This window comes from Myotis myotis, unplaced genomic scaffold (genome assembly GCF_014108235.1).
Source record: "Myotis myotis isolate mMyoMyo1 unplaced genomic scaffold, mMyoMyo1.p scaffold_m19_p_5, whole genome shotgun sequence".
Lineage (NCBI taxonomy): Eukaryota > Metazoa > Chordata > Mammalia > Chiroptera > Vespertilionidae > Myotis > Myotis myotis.
In genome coordinates this window covers 31,655,084-31,669,276 of record NW_023416357.1, presented here as the reverse complement: position 1 = coordinate 31,669,276, position 14,193 = coordinate 31,655,084, and the positions used below count along the sequence as shown (strand labels likewise).

Below are 14,193 nucleotides of genomic sequence, written 5' to 3'. Positions count from 1 at the left end.
TCATGCACTCAGGGCGGGGGGGTGGGGGGAGGGATCCCTAAGGCCAACCTGCATCCTCTCACAGTCTCGGAGCCCTTAGCACTGGACATCAGTTGGACATCCTTAGCATGCTGCAGAGGCAAGAGAGGCTCCCACCACTGCCGCTGTGCTCACCAGCCATGAGCCCAGCTTCTGGCTAAGCGGTGCGCCCCCTGTGGGAGCGCACTGAGCAACTGCCCCCTGGTGGTCAGTGCGCATCATAGTGACTGGTTGTTCTGCTGTTCGGTTGATTTGCATATTACCCTTTTATTATATAGGATATAGCAAAATCATTGTTTTATTGGATTACACTATTAGCTTTAAAATTTTACAGGCCAGCATGGTGGTTATTTGTAAAAATGCTAATTATGATAAAAGGTATCAACTATGTATATTCGGTCCCTTTGAGTAAACAATTGTTAGATCTAAAATCAAGCTTCCCTCAGTTTGTGGGCAGGCAATGATTGATTATATAAATAAGCAATGAGCTGTATATATAAGGAAAATACAATTTTAAATGCTTGTCTCTGTGTTTCTTTAAACAAGGCGAATGGACAATTCTCACTCTGAGTTAGGTATTTTAAAGATGACTAACTCAAAGAAGGAATTCTAAAACAATCACCCAAAGCATGACAAAAATGTTACCCTGGTGGAGCAGCCTGATAAAACTAACAGCCATAAGCTTCTAGTATCTGAGACTGAAATAGAAAAAGTCAAATCTGAGATGCAGTTTTTGTTGTCAGGAAAAATGACAAATAAAAATTACTTTAAAAATTTGCAAATCAACTATGTTATAACCACCTGTAGTTTTGATGCTTAACTGTTTTCTGTCTATGATTAAATTCTCTCTCATTCTGTGCCCCTGCTTAGGCTCAAAGTTGGCAAAATTGGTGAATCTGGACAGCAGAGAACCTCCCGCCAAGCAGGCAGGAGTCCAGGAGAAGCCAGAGCTATGCCCTCTTGCAGTCATGAAGTAGTTGTCTAAATCAGTGGTCCCCAAGCTAGTCTGCACATTGGAATCACCTGAGGAGTCAAAACACTCATGTCCCACCCCAAGAAAGTGTGATTTAATTGGTCTGGGGTGTGGTCTGGGCTATGGAATTTTAAAGAGATCTCCAGGTGTTTCTAGTGTAGAGAAATTTAGAAACAATTTTGCTGTTGTTGCTGTTAATCCTCACCTGAGGATATTTTTCCATTGATTTTTAGAGAGAGTATAAGGGAGGGGAGAGAGACAGAGAGAAACATCAATGCGAGAGAGACACATCGATTGACTGCCTCCTGCACGCACCTGGGCCCAGGGCCAGGGCTGGGGTTCAAGTCCACAACCGAGGTACGTGCCCTTGACTGCAATTGAACCCAGGACCCTTTAGTCTGAGGGCCGATGCTCTATCCACTGAGCCAAACCAGCTAGGGCTATATTCTTTTATATTTTTATGTCCATTTTACCATACTTCCTATCTTTCTCATGCCATTCGGGATTTGTTATAGCCCATCATTGGAAGTACTACTTATTCTGGAATATTCCCACAACTGTAAATCCATAGAGGTAAGCCAAGATCCTAAAGCAAAAAGTACAATATATTTATCATTGTCAAAAGAATAAAAGTAGGAAGAATAAGGACATGAATAATTTGAATTTCATAAAATGCCTTTTCATGTCAAGATTACTAGTGTATGGATGGTTTTTCAAATCCACACCCCAGAAACCTTATTATTTGCCATCCTAAAAGCAGATGGAAGAATTAGAGAATGCTGCCTACAATAATCTGGGTTTAAGCAATGCTCTGGATTTGTGTGACCTGCTCCAGCTTTCCACTTTATCAGATGGAGCAGGGCAGCTGCTGGAACGAGGCATAAGAAATGGAGTCTTACACACAAATAAGGCTGTGGAGGTACTAGGTTCATTAATGTTCTTGTTGGCAGGAATCAAAATGACTTAGAGGCAGCCAAGTAGAATTACAGGTTTGATTTACTTAAGAGATACATGTTATGCAGGCATCAGCATTTTTTTTTTTTTTTTTTTTTTTTACACCAGCCTCAAGGTGGGCTTGATGATGAGACAGTGCAATCTTCCTTTCACAGTAAGAGTCAGTTGTGTATTTCCCTGTGGTGGGAAGCAAGAAAATAGTTTCAAAGGTTTAAGAGTGTCAGTTTATCAAAAGCAAATAATGGGCCCTGGCTGGTGTGGTGCAGTGGATGAGCACTGACCTATGAACTAAGAGGTCACGAATGGATTCCCAGTCAGGGCACATGCCCAGGTTGCAGGCTGGATTCCCAGTATAGGGAGCACAGGAAGCAGTTGATCAATGATTCTCTCTCATCATTGATGTTTCTATCTTCCTCTCACTCTCCCTTCCTCTCTGAAATCAATAAAAATATATTTTATAAAAAGCAAACAGTGGGAATACATATCTTTGTTTCTTAAAATAAAAAAGCACCAACAATACATGGACAGGCTGAATGAAACTGGAAAGCTCATGTCACAGTGTCAGGGGTTCATAATAAGAATGTGTGACTTTGCTCCGATACACCAGTTAACATGCTTTAAATAGACTCAAGTACTGAGCTGAGTGTGTTGCTCCTTTGAAATTAAAGCAATGACCAGGTCATAAAGAGGATATGTGGACGTCATATGTGGACGTCATTATGTCCCACCTCATGACACAATGTAACCTGATGTCAGTTCAAATTCTACCAATAGCTGGGCAAATCAAGGCATTACTCACCGAAATGGGAAGAGCAGCAAAGGTGTCTAAGGAGATGCACGTGATGAGTGGAAAAATAGTGAAAAGCAGCCCATGTGGTTCGGTTTTGAAGGTTTCTTTGGTTTAGTGAAATAGAATGCTTTATAAAAGGCAATATAGCTAATTCTCAAGATCTCCCCTCTTCTTGAAAGCTGACTGCAAATCACCAAAACACATGCAGACAAAACAGACGCTATGCTCATGATTACTTCCAAATACACAAAATCACCCACGAAGATGTGCTCTCTTGGCAAGTGACATGTCAGTTTGGTTTCGTTTCTAGTACCAACAGCAACCAGTTGTTTCTTCTGAGGCTTTACATTTAGATCTGAAACCGACCTGTTCACTTCCCTCTGTCTCCTGCTTTTGCTGCCCCCATGGTTGCTGCCAAAGTTACAGCCTAACACCCACACCACTGCCAAGCCTGAACCCGGCAGGCAACGTGGGCTCCTCCCTTTGCGATCCAGTGCTACCTCCCAGTCCTGTGTGTCCTCCACAGCAAACGAATCCTCCCTCTCCTCTTCATCCCTTCCGCCACCACCACGGGGCTGGTCCTCATCCAAACTGAACTCTGGACCCTCATTCTGTGTTCTCTCAATACTCACCCTATCCTTCCAGAGTTTATTCCTTCCCTATTACTCAAATATGGACATATATTTCCCTGATTATTCTCTAACACTTTGTACCTTTACTCTTTAATTTCTTTGCCTGTATGCTACCCCCCCCCCCCCCAATGTTCTAGCTGACTAGCTTTTACTTGGAGCTTCAGACTTGGCCTATCGTCTCCTGTCAAACCTTTTCTTACTTTATCAGGCTGCATTAGGTGTTTCCTCTTCTGTGCTTCTTATATCATGTGTGTAACTCCCCGAACATTTGCCATATTGTGATCAGTGTGTTGACTTGTCTTCTCTCCTGATCTGGGGATAAAGGGTGAGCTCTCTCTATCCCTGGCGCACAGAAGGGGCTTAATACATTTATACTAAATCAGTAATTCTTCATCTACTTATGGGAATTGAAAAAATACTGAGGAACTTTGAAAAATTATGAGGCCTGGGCCTCACCCCAGACCAACTTAAACTGAATTTCTGGGGGCAAAGCTCAGGCACTTGTACTTCTTGAAAACTCTCTATTGATTTGAATACTGTTAGTGGTAGAAACCCACTGTGCTAAATCACTTATCTGGAAATGCTACCTCTACTATCCTCTACTCCCCCAGGGAAGTGTGAGGGTCTTTTATGACTTTTTTTTTTTTTTTGAAAGAACACTGTATTGGTTATCTATGGCTGAGTAACAAGTTACCCCTGAATTTAGCAGTTTAAAACAACCAACACTGATTATCTCACAGTCAATCTTGGTCAAGAATCTGGGCACAGCAGGGCTCAGTGTTTCTCACAAGCCTGTATTCATGGTGTCGGCAGAGGCTGTCTTCATCCCACGCTTAGACAGGGAAGAAGAGCTTGCAGTCACACTCACTCACATGGCTATGGAGGATTCTGTTCCTCACTGACTGTGGCTAGAAGCCCTCCCCAGTTCCCCTGCCCGTCTGTAGGGCAGCTTACAGCACAGCAACTGGCTTCCACTCAAGTGTGAGAGAGGGTGAGCAAGATGGAAGCCAGACTCTTTCTATAACTTGATCTTGGAAGTGACATCCCATCACCTTTGCCATATTCTATTCATCTAAAGCATCTAGCCCAAACTCAATGGGAGGAAATGATACAAGGGCATGGATCCGGGAAGAAGTATCATTGGGAGCCATTTTAGAAGCTGCCTCCCACAGACATTTAATGATACGTGGTTAAAAATTAACCTACCCTAAAGTTAAGAATCCCAACCAGACTGTCTTAGCATTGTAAAACTGATCCAACCTGCTTTAACAGAGATGAACCAGAAGTAAACCGACAGGTGTACTTTCTAATAATAAATTTATATTTTGTTTCTTCAGTTGTTTTATCTAACTATAGATGCATTCATTTAAGGCCATTTGCACAAGATAATATCAAAGCAGGTCAGCTTGCATAATTCTAGCCTCCACATGGCCTTATGAATTAGGTCAATGTGCTTTTCAGATTAAAAGTGCTCCTCTTTCTTTTCCCAAACATTTTCTCAATTATACAAGTTCACAGAAAACAGGCCAGTTTAAGGATTTAACATATAATTTATTTTTAGTGAAGGGCAGGTAAACATAAAGGTACAATATAAAAAAAATAGGCAAGTTCGTGTACTGACTTGATGCTGATGAGAGTAAACAATTTTAAGTTTAGCTCATTTTGGAGGGAGAAGCCAAAGTATTGAACAACTCTGAATACTGATCTCACTAACCAGCATTTAAGCCTTCCTTAAAGAGCCTATCAATCCAAAAGGATTCATTCATCTTTGGACAACATCATTTAATGCTAAGATGGCAAGTTGAAATTGCTTAAAAATATTTAGCAAACTATACAAAGTATTAAAAGCAAAAAGAAATCCTTGTTAAGGCACAAATGACTTGCATCCTTAAACAAGATGTTGACAGCATATTTACACAAAACCCTGAACTTTTCTATTCAAGCTACGAAATGCCATCTCTCCAAATCAATTAATTTTTGGTACAGAAAGAAAGTGCTAGCCTTCCGGATAGAATACTGCCTTTGATAGCATGTTTTTTATGGAATCATTTTCTAAATATTTGTTCAAAAATACTAGTAGCTCATAAAGCCTGATGTGATTTTCAAAACGATATGACCATAATGCAAGGTTATAAAAGATATAACTGAGAAATTGTGCTTTAAGTACTTTATGCATGGGCATAAGTGACTTATGAACAATCTGTTATAATTTGCTTTTAAAATGATTAAACAGCACCTTTGAGGGGAAATCTGCCCTTTCCTTCAGCTGAGGTGGCAATTCTTAGTGACATGATTATACTAAGACCTGGAAGATAAAGCCATGATCAGCTGCTGTTACCCAACAAAAGCAATTCTGTGTCAGCCACAATGAGTTACTGCAAACATGAGAACTGAAGCTAGTGATCTGGACTGTTGAAGCTCTATAGCCTTTTAAACATTCATTCTCTGAGCCACCAGTTTTAATAGTCTAGACATGCTTATTTGGGGCTTAAGTTTGAATTTATTAAAAGATAGCTCAGTTGGCTGCCAAATTGAGAGACAGGTTGAAAACAGACGGGACACCTAAAAAACTGTTAAGTTTTCCTTTCACAGTAATGAGTTAGCAATCTAAAACAACCTTTCGTGTATTCCAGCCTTGAGCAAATGAGTAAATACACTGAGGATAATGGCAATCAGGTTTCCTTCTGTTGAGGAAATTACCAAGATGAAAAAGGAAAACTAGAAAGTAGTGACAGACTGAAATTGAAGTTACCAGTATAAACCTGCAGTTTTCAACAGGTATAGAAGTAAATATAGATATTTGTGTATATATCTGCCTGCTGAGAGGGACTGCAAGCAATGACACATCAGTAGCAATGAGAAAACTTAGCACTCAGCTCTTGGTTCCTGAATTCCATTCTCCACAAAAAGAAAGCAGGGCTCCTTGAAAAAAAAAAATATATATATATATATGGCTGCTTCAAGGGCTGAGGCAGGGAAATACAAGATAAATTTGGAACATGTGGCTGTACCACAAAGTAAGAAAGGACTCAAAGAATGATGAGGACATCATTTTTAGTGGCTCAGTTGGTTGGAGCATCGTCCTGTAAACCAAAAGGTTGCAGGTTTAATCCCTGGTTGGGTCATGTACAGGAGGCAACTGATCCATGTTTCTCTCTCACATCGATGTTTCTCTTTCTCCCTCTTACTTCCTCTAAAATCAATAAAAACATATCCCCAGGAGAGGATTAAAAAAAATGATGAGGACATGACACAGTGGGGCTCTTGACACATACAGGACACATTCTGGGGCTCTCATCGTCAAATCTGGGAGAAATAGAACATCTAATAAAAAATAATAGTAATGGATTTTAATGCTGGGAATCCAAAAGTCCATCTGCTATTAATCAACCAATCAATCAATAAATAAATGTGGGGGAAGGGAAAACACTTTTATTAGAATGTCAACTAAAAAATATAGGTAGAGCCCAGCTAGTGTGGCGCAGGAGTTTGAGTGTCAACCCAGGAATCAAGAGGTGACGGTTTGATTCCTGGTTAGGGTACTTGCCTGGGTGGGGGCTCAATCCCCAAGTGAGGGGCGTGTACAGGAGGCAACTGATGAATGATGTTTCTCTATCATCGATGTTTCTCTCTCTCTATCCCTTTCCTTCCCCTTTCTCTAAAAATCAATAAAAACATATTAGAAAGAATTATAAAGATCAAGATAATATTAAAAAATATACATAGGTAGAATGATGGAGTTAGAAAACTGGCCACTCACTTGGATAGGGACAGGGAGGAGGGGAAGGTTTAAGCGTCTTGTGGTGAAGCATTCGTCCCTACAAGGCCCAGTTACATTCCAAGAACTGTTTTTCAACGGCATACAATTATCTGCTGCAGATGCATGACCTTGCTCTAGAACCCCAGGGACCTGCATTGTGATTCTCCTCTGGACTTGCCATAATTGCCACCACTGACACTACAGTTTGCTGGATCAGATGGTCCAAGTGTCAATCAGGGATGTTTGCCCTAAAGCCTGAAACTGTTGCAGAGCCCTTTCCTGCTCTGGGCCCCATTCAAAACTGGCATCTTTCAAAGTCACTTGGTAGGTAAGTGAGAGCATTATTCCTAGTTATAGAATGTGCTGCCTCTAGAAGCAAAAGAGGCCTAGCCTAAGAAAAATACGCTTAAAAATAAATGTAAGCATACAGGTCAGGATGGATGCTAAACATGAATTTCAAATTGGGTTCTTGAGCTTCCTGACAGTAAATCAAAGAGAGGCAAGACTCTTATCAAAAAGTGGCTTCCATACCTGAAACCATGAAAGTCCTAGAAGAAAACTCCCTGACATTACTCTTATTTTTTGGATAGATCTCCTTGGGCAAGGAAAACAAAGGAAAAAAAAAAATAAACAAATGGGACTACATCAAACTAAAAAGTTTTTTGCACAGTATAAGAAACCATCAATATAATGAAAATACAATGTACTGAATGGGAGAAGATAAAATAGTTGCCAATAATACATCTGATAAGAGGTTAATAATTAAAATAAAAAACTCACACAACTTAACACCAAAAAAAAAAAAAAACCCAACCTGATTAAAAACTGACAGAGGACCTGGCTAGACAGTTATCCAAAGACATACAGATGGCTAATAGACATGAAAGGATGCTCAACACCACTAATCATCAGAGAAATGCAAAATTAAAACCTCAATGAGATATCACCTCCCACCTGCCAGAATGGCTATCATCAATAAGTCAACAAAAAACAAGTGTTGGCAAGGATGTGAAGAAAAGGGAACCCTCACATACTGTTTGGTAGGACTGCAAATATGTGCAGCCACTTTGGAAAACAGTATGAAAGTTACTAAAAAAATAAAAAATAGAACTACTACATAATACAGCAATCCCAATTCTGGGTATTTATATGAAGAAACCTAAAATACTAATTTGTAAATATAAATATATATGGACTTCTATGTTCGCTGCACCATTATTTAAAATATCCAAGCTATAGAGACAACCTAAGTGTGCATTAGTAGATGAGTGGATAAAGAAGCTGTGGTACATTTACACAATGGAATATTATTTGGCCATAAAAGAGTGAAAACTTACCATTTGCAACAACATGGATTGACTCAGAGGGTATTATGCTGAGTAAAGTAAATCAAACAAAAAAAGAGACAAATACTATATGATTTCACATAAACAATGAAAACAGAAACAAACTGGCAGATACAGAGAACAAATTGATGGTTATCAGATGGAGGAAGGTTAGAGCAGTGGTTCTCAACCTTCTGGCCCTTTAAATACAGTTCCTCATGTTGTGACCCAACCATAAAATTATTTTCGTTGCTACTTCATAACTGTAATGTTGCTACTGTTATGAATCATAATGTAAATATCTGATATGCAGGATGGTGTTAGGTGACCCCTGTGAAAGGGTCATTCGACCACCAAAGGGGTCGCGACCCACAGGTTGAGAACCGCTGGGTTAGAGGGCTGGGTGAAAAATGTAAAAGGGATTAAGAAGTACAAACTGCCAGTTGTAAAAATAGTCATAGGGATATAAAGTACATAGGGAATATAGTCAATAATATAAAGAGCATAGGGAATGTAGTCAATAATACCGTAATAGGTATATAGAGTGCCAGATGAGTACTAGACTTGGGGTGATCACTTTGTAAGTTATATAAATGTCTAATCACTATATTGTACACCTGAAACTAATATAATATTGTATATCAATTCTAACTGAAATATACATTTACAAATTAAATGAAAACAATTTTAAGTGGCTTCCAGAACTTTTTTAGAATAACACTCTGAGTCTAGCCTATCTTAAATGTGATTTTATATAAAGAGCACTGTATGACACAAAGGACAATGTTTTTGAAAATACAGCGAATATGATTAACATGTTTTATATGGTTACTTCCAATAGTTTGCTTAGGTGAAGGTCAAAGTTGTCATATTAAAATGCTACTTGGTGAAGGTGATATTGCTTGGGCTGTTTTTGCAATACATACTGCTTTTACACTAAAGAATTCTTTTTTTCTTTTAAAATATATTTTATTGCTTTTTACAGAGAGGAAGGGAGAGGAATAGAGAGTTAGAAACATCCATGAAAGAGAAACATCCATCAGCCGCCTCCTGCACACCCCCCTCTGGGGATATGCCCGCAACCAAGGTACATGCTCTTGACCGGAATCAAATCTGGGACCCTTGAGTCCACAGGCTATCCACTGAGCCAAACCAGTCAGGGCAACACTAAAGAATTCTTATACCATATGGATTAGTTTTTCCAATTGGACAATAGTTCTTATTTAATGTTTAGGAGACCATAGAACAGAAATAACAGATGACTTGACATGGCTAGTATAATTACATCATTTAGAGGTAGGCCTAATCATTGAATCTCTACATTCAGCAGGAAAGCTTAATGTTTCTCAGAACTTTAATAGGATTGCAAACCAAAGCTTCAGATGTATTTGCTAAAAATTTTACCCCCTCAAAAGGGTGCCCTTCTCTCTACAGGGAATTAGTTTGCTGCAAGTGCATATATAGTACATTCTGGAGATACAGAATCATAAAGGTAAACAGTTTCAGTGTTAGAAAGCAGAAACACCCAATTTTCAGTATTAAGTGAAAACAATTCTGTAAACTAAAAGCAGTAACGTATAAACCACCTGTATTGACTGTGCACAAACACACTGGAATGTTTCTAAAGTGTGTGGAAAAAGCCAGGGACAGAAAGGCATAATCAACCAGAGCAGCATCTGCTATCTTGTTTCAGTATTTCTTCTGCAATCCACACTGGGAATCATAAAGCTAGAAATATCTAGACAGGTCATCTCGGCTGCATATACACTCACGGCCCATTTTCAAAGATCTCTGTTTAGATCTCCAGTATAGCTTGTTTGTATCTTATTTCTCAGCACCTACAGTCTAGGACAAATTACCTTTATCTTATCAATGAAGATGATGAATCACTACATTCCTAGTACACACTTTTACATACTTGGAAGTCTTCAAGCAACTAGCCTTCTCTCATTAACAAGATAATCACAATTCTTTTTACCTTTCCCCAAACATCTTATTTGCTAACCTTGAGACCTTTCTTACTGAGCATCCCTTATTACTTTCCAAACCTGTTGTAACAGTTTGGTACTTTAATATGAGCTTCACAACTCCCCAGGGTTTAGATTATTTCATGATTCCTTCAAACACTAACAGTTTCATTTTTAAGAAGCAATGCTATAACTTGGAATCAATTATTCCAAACAATATTCTTTGCTCTGGGTTAAAAGATCTCATATAACTTACCATCTAGTAGGAAAAACAGACATTAAATCAGTAAACAAATAGATGTCAAAGTGAGGTATTGTGAATAAAATAAGAAATAGGGGTAGAGAGGGTTTTTGTGAGGAGGAAAGAAGGCAGTAGCCATGCAAAAATATGAGACTAATGTTACAAGCAATTTTTGGCTAAAGTAGGTCTAACTGGTTATCCTGCTATATATGTATATGCATTCCTTCTGAATTAGATAACTTTGCACTGCTCCCTGCTGAATCTTCTCGTTCTTACTTTGAAAACTAATTCTATCTTTTAAAAGTATTTCATTACCTCCTTAACTGGTATATCCCATAAGTTTTCAAGAATGCCTTCTAGCCGAACCGGTTTGGCTCAGTGGATAGAGCGTCGGCCTGCGGACTGAAAGGTCCCGGGTTCAATTCCGGTCAAGGGCATGTACCTTGGTTGCAGGCACATCCCCGATGCGGGGAGTGCAGGAGGCAGCTGATTGATCTCTCTCATCGATGTTTCTGGCTCTCTGTTCCTCTCCCTTCTTCTCTATAAAAAATCAATAATATATATATATATATAAAAGAATGCCTTCTAATTTAAACAAATATTTCATAATATTAGCTAATTATTTAAATTACATTTAACAATGGTGAAAAATAACAACATTTGAAAAAAAGTTCTTTGTATTACTGGATAGACCTAAATGACCTTTCTAGAAAATAATAACTTGGCGATGCTTTATAAGCAAAACAGGCTGAATGCAAATTGGCAGAGTATGACCCATTCAGAAGATAAGACTAAGGAGACGACGGAATCACTGATCAGTTGCTCTAATAGTGAAAGGCCCAATACAGAAGTTAGAGGTTGGTAGACAGGTCACGTATATGAGATGAAGCAGCAAATCAACTGTCGAGGTTGGAGAACCTTGTGCACCTCAACAGCTCTTTGAGACATGCTGCCACCACCTGGGCAGTAGGCAATTTTGAAGTATAGGAAGATTTTAGTTGTGATTAACAGTTAATTAACAATTATAGAGTCAAAACGCACACTTTTCATTTTATGAAATTATCGTATTTTTTTGCCAAGTCTTTGAACATTAAAAAAAGGCAGAGATTTAGGCAGATGTGCTTAGAATCCTGCTGTACTATTTTTTAGAGAGAGAGGGGGAGAGGAATAGAGAGATGGAAACATCCATTAGAGAGAGAAATCAATCTGCTGCCTCCTGCACACCCCCTCCTGGTTCATGGGTCAACACTCAACCATTGAGCCACACCAGCCAGGCTCTGCTCTGGTTCCTTATCTGTAAAATGGGTATAAGAATACTATCAAAGGGGGTTGTTTAGTCTCAGGATTAGTGATAATAGATGTGAAGCATCTAGCTCAGTACCTGGTACATAGTAACAACTCATTAAATAGCTTTAAAAATTATTCTTCTTCAGTATATCTTCCAAATAGCACTAAAACTTGATTATTATTTTTTTTTAAATCACAGAAATATGCCTATTAAGAAATGTATTACATTGTGTATCTATGGAAGAAAAAACTCACAATATAAAACTTAGGGAAGAAACCAGTTCCATCAAAATAAGTCAAATATGTTAAGTGTTGCTGCAGGGAAATAAGCACAAAATGTTGAACATGTAAGAAAGCTCTCAAAACGTTTAGTCAGGTCTAGATCATTACAAGTGAATCTTATTCAGGTTTTACTCATTCACAATTTGACATGTGTCAGGGTAAAATGTAACTCTGTACCATCCAAAGAAAATACTTATAAACAAACACATGACAATAACTAGGAATTAACTTTCTAAGAAAAGAAAAACCTGTTACAATTTTGTAAGATTCCATTTTCAAAATATAATTGCAACAGAGCAGCGATTTTCAACCTTTTTCATTGCATGGCACACTTAAACTAACTAGAGGCCCAGTGCACGAATTAGTGCACAGGTGGGGTCCCTCAGGGTGGCTTGCGGAGATCAGGCCCCAGCTCGAGCCCCCAGCCTCGCAGCCCCACCTGGCACCTTGCCGTGGCCTGGCACCGCCCCCTCACCTGCTCCACCATCCCGTCTCCAGGGCGAATGATTGAGGCCTGGCCCCCCCCCCCCCTCTGGCTCCCTCAGTGCCTGGGAGCCGGGCGGTGGCCCCGCCCCCTGCCGCTGCCACTGGTGGCCGTCTGCAGGGCAATCGGGCCCCCGCTTGCTCTGCCTTGGCCTGGTGCCGCCCGCTCACCTGCTCCACCATCCTGCCATGGTCCCACTCTCATCGGTGCCCATCGTAGCTGGCAGCGCCTCTACTGCCACCCGCTGCCAGCGCCATGTCTGCTGACACTCGCCATGTTCCGTGCTGCCCCCTGGTGGTCAGTGCACATCATAGTGAGCAGTCAAACTCCCAGTTGAACTCTTGGTCGAATGACCGCCTAAGGGGACAATTTGCATATTAGGCTTTTATTATATAGGATTCCTAAGTGGAACAACAACAAAAATGGCTTTCTCTCTCTCCCTTCCCCTCTCTCTCTCTCAAATCAATTCCTATGCAAAGACAAACCCTACTTATTTAAAAGTGTAAGGTTTAATTTGGTTATTTACATGGATACAGTTTAATTTCTTAAAAAAATAAATACAGGCAGACCTCATTTCCTTGTTATTCTAAGCTGGTTTTATGAAAGACATTTGAGAGAGAATTAAAACCCATTTAAGGACTTTTTCAAATAAAGAACAAGACCTTAACAAAACTGGCTATGATGTTTGCACTGAATTCCTTATTCTGCATTGCTTATGAAGCATAAGTCAGAAAAGTGGCCAAATCCAGTTCAACTGACAGAATTTGAAAGTGGAAAGAACACCAGCCATAACATAACTAGTATACTTTCCACAAACAGAAGGGGAAAGAGGCTCAGAGTGACTTAGAGTATACATGACCAGCAGAGACAAATGAATCTCAACTCACAAACTGACTCTCACTACAGAAAGAACCAATCTTGACACCGCCTCTCATTCAGGCAATTGCAGGTTGCAACAGGAGCTCAGCAGTGGCAACTCTATGCCATACCTGGGCTTGCAGCCTGCCCTGGGCCTGGAAGCTAGCTCGGTAACGCGACTGTGAAGGCATGGTCGAGCACTAGAGCCAACGAGCTACAGAGGCTTTCTCATGCACTTTTCCCTCTGGCCCAGAGCTCCTATGCGTTTAACAAGGGATGCAGCAAACTACTGGGGAGGCAGTAATGGGGACACTGTCTCTCCACCTTGGCCTCTGGGACGAAGGTTGTTAAAATAAATTCTGACCTCCCTCCTGGAATTACCACTTGGACAAGTTTTAAAAATTCACATCAAGTTACCTCCAGCAAGTAGTTTTCGGTAAACAGTCCAGGGACTGACTCTGCTTTTTCTGGCTAGGACAGGTACAGGCTAGGTCCAAGTAGCTTTGAAACCATCATCCAAGTTTTCAAACAAGAGTAAGAAAACAACTGCCGCTAATAAAACATACAAACATTAACATACGCCCAACGTAACACTATTTTAGATCATTAGATTATTTGCCAA

At 39.9% G+C, this 14,193-nt stretch overlaps 1 protein-coding gene across 16 annotated transcripts in view; it reads right to left on the bottom strand.

The window, feature by feature from the left end:
- NDUFAF2 (NADH:ubiquinone oxidoreductase complex assembly factor 2) overlaps positions 1 to 14,193 on the bottom strand; it is a 167,728-nt gene that overhangs the window by 35,573 nt on the left and 117,962 nt on the right. For 9 of the 16 annotated variants that reach the window (XR_004967630.1, XR_004967620.1, XR_004967621.1 and 6 more), the window contains 2 exons: positions 13,989 to 14,123; positions 12,884 to 13,070 (listed from right to left, as the gene is read on the bottom strand). The exons of 5 other annotated variants lie outside the window; for them this stretch is intronic. The gene's annotated coding sequence lies outside the window, so the exon portion shown is untranslated. The remainder of the gene's footprint in view (positions 1 to 12,883; positions 13,071 to 13,988; positions 14,124 to 14,193) is intronic. 2 more of the 16 variants (XR_004967628.1, XR_004967629.1) reach the window with 1 other exon arrangement.